At 39.0% G+C, this 6,952-nt stretch overlaps 2 pseudogenes; one reads left to right on the plus strand and one right to left on the minus strand.

The window, feature by feature from the left end:
* Positions 1–1,357: 1,357 nt before the first annotated feature.
* LOC134971401 (5S ribosomal RNA) lies at positions 1,358–1,477 on the minus strand (annotated as a pseudogene).
* A 5,018-nt stretch (positions 1,478–6,495) lies between these two features.
* On the plus strand, positions 6,496–6,615 carry LOC134971293 (5S ribosomal RNA; annotated as a pseudogene).
* The last annotated feature ends 337 nt before the right edge of the window (positions 6,616–6,952 follow it).

The following is a 6,952-nucleotide window of genomic DNA, read 5'->3' on the forward strand; positions in this document are numbered from 1 at the left end:
ACCCGCTACATTCTCTACATCGGGCCTTGCAGCCGCTGTTCACGCCGTAGCAAGAGGCAACGCCCCCATCACCATCCGCTGCCCTTACATTGCGCAATATTTTACCTCTAACAACAGTAGGAATGCAGGTAATACTCCATATAATCATATATTCAACCACACAAAGAAGGGGGCGTAGCCCCCTACGACGGTGTGAAGAGCGCCCGTAGGGCGCGATGAAGCACCTAGTATATATATATATATATATATATATACATACAGGGGGGTGGGGGATATAGCGACCAACGGTGTCTTAAATTAATTCAATAAAAGTGGATCTAAAAGTATATAAAAACTGACCAAATCAGATAAATCTGAAAAATGGGAATTTATTTATACATTAAAACAGACAATGATTACACAACTATACTAAAAATTATTAAAATTTGAACAGCAAATCTTCTTAAAAAATGGGATAAAAACAATAGACACAATGCAATATAATACCAGTTAAAATGTATGTTAAAATATGTAAAACAATTTTAACTTAACTTGGTATGAGGTCACTGCCAGGTAGCCCAACGCGTTTCGTCATTCAGACTTCATCAAGGGGTAAAGGCAGAGTGGGACTGAGCTTCTATTTATACCAGTACTAGTCTCATAATAATTATGACATCACTTCCTGTTAATTAATCAAGGTATTGTAAAATAGGTTAAAAACTTCTATTTACATATGTCCAGTGGCCTTATTTTGTAGTGTATGTGTACAGTATTTGCACAGCAGGTTTGATGTTGGAGAGCTTAAAAAACTCTCTTGTAAAGGCGCCAGTGGATCTTTTCCGCCCCACTTCCGGTTTTCGTCCGTCGCGTCATTTCCGCCCCACTTCCGGTATGCGATTGCGCGTGCGCCCGCGGCTGCAGACTTTTCTTTTAGAGACCAACAGTTCTGTGAATCTTACTCTCCAGGACTTCCTTGCGGCGGCCATCTTTATAAGGATTTGTTCCTATATAGTTTCACACGGCGACCATGTTTGGGGAGTCCATAATCAGGGACATTTGTCTTAGTTCTCCAGTGTATTATGCATAAAAATAGATAGAAAAACGGGGATTAGTCAGTAATCAATTCAATGGTGACAGTAACATTAAATAAATCACTGTAAACTATATTACACACTGCTGAGTAATTAATAGTATCAGGATATATAGATATATATAAAGTGCAGAGTGCAGAATTAAAGGTAAGGGTGGATATATAAATATACATATATATATTAAGTGCTAAGTGCAAAATTAAAGGTACTAATAAATTATTATTAAGATGCAGATAGTGTGAGTAATACTAAACTGACATGCACATGTAGGCTATTTAACATCAGGTTGGTTACAGTACCCGATCTTCCCAGATGGTCTCCCTGGTCTGGTACTGATCAGGCCCGACACTGCTTCGCTTCCAAGATCGGATGAGATTAGGCCTTTCCAGTGTGGTCTGACTGTAATAATAACTTTTTACCGTACATGTGTCAAATTTAATATATCAATATAGCTGTGAAGTATTGAAGAATACAGTGCGGGAATGGTGTGGATGGGAATAGGGTAGGAGAAGGAGGGGTAGGGGGTACAGGACCAGGGGGAGGGAGGAGAGGGTAGTGGGGGGAGGGGGGTGGTGTGGGGGAATGGGGGGGGAAAGTAGATATGGTGAGGATCCAACCGTGATGATCCACCGGCTATAATTTTCACAGGAACGGAGCGATTTCATAATAGTCATTGAATCCCTTCGGGTGGAGTGTTTGTAATTGAAGATCAGGTACTGTAACCAACCTGATGTTAAATAGCCTACATGAGCATGTCAGTTTAGTATTACTCACACTATCTGCATCTTAATAATAATTTATTAGTACCTTTAATTTTGCACTTAGCACTTTATATATATATGTATATTTATATATCCACCCTTACCTTTAATTCTGCACTCTGCACTTTATATATATCTATATATCCTGATACGATTAATTACTCAGCAGTGTGTAATATAGTTTACAGTGATTTATTTAATGTTACTGTCACCATTGAATTGATTACTGACTAATCCCCATTTTTCTATCTATTTTTATGCATAATACACTGGAGAACTAAGACAAATGTCCCTGATTATGGACTCCCCAAACATGGCCGCCGTGTGAAACTATATAGGAACAAATCCTTATAAAGATGGCCGCCGCAAGGAAGTCCTGGAGAGTAAGATTCACAGAACTGTTGGTCTCTAAAAGAAAAGTCTGCAGCCGCGGGCGCACGCGCAATCGCATACCGGAAGTGGGGCGGAAGTGGGGCGGAAATGACGCGACGGACTAAAACCGGAAGTGGGGCAGAAAAGATCCGCCGGCGCCTTTACAAGAGAGTTTTTTAAGCTCTCCAACATCAAACCTGCTGTGCAAATACTGTACACATACACTACAAAATAAGGCCACTGGACATATGTAAATAGAAGTTTTTAACCTATTTTACAATACCTTGATTAATTAACAGGAAGTGATGTCATAATTATTATGAGACTAGTACTGGTATAAATAGAAGCTCAGTCCCACTCTGCCTTTACCCCTTGATGAAGTCTGAATGACGAAACGCGTTGGGCTACCTGGCAGTGACCTCATACCAAGTTAAGTTAAAGTTGTTTTACATATTTTAACATACATTTTAACTGGTATTATATTGCATTGTGTCTATTGTTTTTATCCCATTTTTTAAGAAGATTTGCTGTTCAAATTTTAATAATTTTTAGTATAGTTGTGTAATCATTGTCTGTTTTAATGTATAAATAAATTCCCATTTTTCAGATTTATCTGATTTGGTCAGTTTTTATATACTTTTAGATCCACTTTTATTGAATTAATTTAAGACACCGTTGGTCGCTATATCCCCCACCCCCCTGTGTGTGTTTTTTCCGTTGCTTCAGGGAACCACCATCCCTGTGTTTTGGGGGACAGCTGACGCCCTGTATTAACCCTTAGGGAGTGTCATTTATTTCAACTACACGTGGTTCTTAGTTTATTGGTGTTGTACACAAGTGGCGCAATAATCTCCCCCCTATTTTTAAATTTCTCTGGTATTCATTTTTATTTGCTGCCTGGTGCACTACAACCCACTTTAGAATGTGGAGAAACTCAGATCGGGCAACCAAGAGACAAAACTGGTGCCAAAAAATATTTAATGAGAAACAGCAATCTAGTGAACCCTCCCCACCAGGTGATCTAGATGAATTATTTTGGGGCATAGAAAGACTCCTCACCAAAGAAGTAAAAACATGGTGGGATATAAAGGGCCTAGAGCACTATATTTCAGTTGATAGAATTCCAAGGGGGCTAAGACTCCTAAAACAACCCACATTCGGCAACCTGGATGCAGCCTTTTTAGAAAAATGGGATAAAACATTACACAATTGTTCCATTGACCTAATGAAATTGCTGATTGATGAGAAGAAGAACTCCCTCTTAGAATTAGAGAAGAACATCAAGTGCAAAGAAAGTGAACTTGAACCCTTCAAAGATAAAGAGGATTACAAGATTAATGAAAAGGTTCTCTACAGAAAAATGGAACACATCGAAGAAGAGGTCACTAAGAATAAGGAGAAAAAAATTCTCAGGGACAAGATGGACTATGAACAAGGAAAAATAAAAAACTGGAGCAGGTTTGGAACCATGAACCAACAAGTGAATCGAACAAATAGACAATACTGGAAAACCGTACCAACTAAAGGTAAACCACTACGGAATCCAGAAATGAATACACCATCTCCAACACTAAGGATGCAGAATAGATTTACAGCACTACAAAGACTTAACTCTAAAAGTGATCAGACTTTTTTAACCCAAAGAACAGGAACACGACCAAAAGAAGCCACAAGAAACCCCCTGAAGGAAGATGTTCACCATGCTTCACCTCTCAAAAGAAGATACACAGAAGAAGAGGAAAACGGGGCAGCAGGAGGGAACGAGAACAAAAAAAGAACATTCTAGTGACAGAAACAAAGGACAAAGGAATTTTTAATTTATCAGAACACAAACTGTCGGAACCAGAAATATCCTTACTGAATAAAGGCCTAACGTTTGCACCCACGGGGGGTCTCAACAAATTTGAGACCTTTATCGACTTAAACAAATTTATCAGAAAGTTGACACTCAAAAGACATTTTCTGAGAAAAGAGGATGCTGTGATCAGCAACTATGAAAATCAGTCAAAATCAGGTCTAAAACCGACCTCAAAATTTTATCCATTGGAGTCAAAGGGGAGTAATGTAAGCATCTTTTATGAACTGGTTAAAAAGGACTTATGTGAGACCAACTTGGAGAAAATTAAAGAGAAGAACATCACCAACCGGGAGAGTGAGGCTTTAAAAAAGCTACAGAAAAATAAGGGAATTGTAATAAAACATGCTGATAAAGGGGGGGGCCTGGTTATCATGGACCGTGAGAAATATACCAAGGAAGCACTGAGACTATTGGGAGAAGATGTCTCATATACTAAACTGTCTGGTGACCCCAAAGATGTGTTTGTCGGAGAACTAAGAACACTTCTATTACACGGTCTACGAACTGAGATAATTACAAAGGAAGAATTTCAATTTCTAATGAAATCAGACCCCACTACCCCTATTTTTTATTTCTTGCCCAAAATCCATAAGAACTTGACCAATCCACACGGAAGACCCATCGTGGCGGGCATTGACTCGCTCACATCAAATTTATCAGAGTACGTTGATGTCTTCCTGAAACCCTATGTGAAAGAGCTGCCGTCATATTTAAAGGACACTACTGCTGTGTTGAACTCCCTAAAAGACTTTGAATGGAAAAACACCTACAGTTGGGCAACAATAGATGTGCAATCATTATACACTTGTATAGACCACAAGAAAGGTGTAACAGCGTGTAGAGAATTTATGGAAATCGACACCTCACTAACAGCCATCCATAAAGATTTTATATGTGACGTCATGTATTTTATTCTTCAGCACAATTATTTTAAGTTTTTAGATCATTTTTATTTACAACGCTGTGGGACTGCAATGGGCACGATTTTTGCTCCGAGTTTCACTAATCTTTTTATGGGTAGCTGGGAGAAGAATTTTATCTATGGTAACCATGATTTTAAGAACCACATCGTCTTTTATCGTCGTTACATAGACGACATTTTAATTGTTTGGGACGGTACGGAAGAATGCTTTTTTAACTTCCTGGAATTCCTAAGTACCAACGAGATGAATCTCATTTTTACTTCTAAACTTAATAAAGAGTCAATTGAATTTCTCGATGTGATCCTAACAGGGATGGAAGGAAGAGTCAAAACCAAGAACTACATCAAGCAGGTTGACATAAACAGTTACCTGCACTATAAAAGTAACCACTTGAAGAAATGGAAAAACAACATCCCCTTTTCCCAATTTAATAGAATAAAGAGGAATTGCAGCAACCAGGAAGAATGTGACACCCAAATAGAGAAGTACAAAGAGAGATTCAAGAACAAAGAATACCCAGCTACCATCGTGGAAGAAGCAGCCGTCAAAGCAAAGGCTCTAGAGAGATCAACACTGCTAGAATATAAACCTAAAAAAACCAAGAAAGAATCCGTTCCGTTTATCACCACCTTTAACCGTCATGAAAAAGTTATTAGAGACTCACTAAGCAACCACTGGGGAATCCTATTAATGGACCCAGTCCTCAAAGAAATACTGCCTCCTCGCCCTGAGATCGTCTTCAGGAAATCTAAAAATCTAAAAGATATCCTGGCCCCCAGTATGCTGCACAAGAAAGTTGAAGAAGAATCAAGAATACCGAAATGCACTGGTTCCTTTAAATGTGGCCGATGCAACATCTGCAAGTACCTACACCCAGTAAGGAAAACATTCACAGACACAGAAAAGAAGGAGGTATACAAGATTAAGGACTTCATAAACTGCAATACACAATCTGTGATTTATTTATTAGAATGTGACTGCGGAAAACAATATGTGGGAAAAACAAAAAGACCGCTCAAAATGAGGATACAAGAACATGTACGCAATATAAAAAACAAAATGGAAAACCACGCAGTATCTAAACACTTCAACCTTGCACATAATTCCAATCCGGAGGCACTAACTTTTAAAGCGATCGAACTTGTGAAGCTGGGAGAAAGAGGTGGCGACCTGGCCAATAAACTCTCACGTAGAGAAATGTATTGGATTTTTCAATTACAAACACTCCACCCGAAGGGATTCAATTACTATTATGAAATCGCTCCGTTCCTGTGAAAATTATAGCCGGTGGATCATCACGGTTGGATCCTCACCATATCTACTTCCCCCCCCCCATTCCCTCACACCACCCCCCTCCCCCCACTACCCTCTCCTCCCTCCCCCTGGTCCTGTACCCCCTACCCCTCCTTCTCCTACCCTATTCCCATCCACACCATTCCCGCACTGTATTCTTCAATACTTCACAGCTATATTGATATATTAAATTTGACACATGTACGGTAAAAAGTTATTATTACAGTCAGACCACACTGGAAAGGCCCAATCTCGTCCGATCTTGGAAGCGAAGCAGTGTCGGGCCTGATCAGTACCAGACCAGGGAGACCATCTGGGAAGATCAGGTACTGTAACCAACCTGATGTTAAATAGCCTACATGAGCATGTCAGTTTAGTATTACTCACACTATCTGCATCTTAATAATAATTTATTAGTACCTTTAATTTTGCACTTAGCACTTTATATATATATGTATATTTATATATCCACCCTTACCTTTAATTCTGCACTCTGCACTTTATATATATCTATATATCCTGATACTATTAATTACTCAGCAGTGTGTAATATAGTTTACAGTGATTTATTTAATGTTACGGTCACCATTGAATTGATTACTGACTAATCCCCGTTTTGCTATCTATTTTTATGCATAATACACTGGAGAACTAAGACAAATGTCCCTGATTATG

The sequence above is a fragment of the Pseudophryne corroboree genome, chromosome 11 (genome assembly GCF_028390025.1).
Source record: "Pseudophryne corroboree isolate aPseCor3 chromosome 11, aPseCor3.hap2, whole genome shotgun sequence".
Taxonomy (NCBI): Eukaryota; Metazoa; Chordata; class Amphibia; order Anura; family Myobatrachidae; genus Pseudophryne; species Pseudophryne corroboree.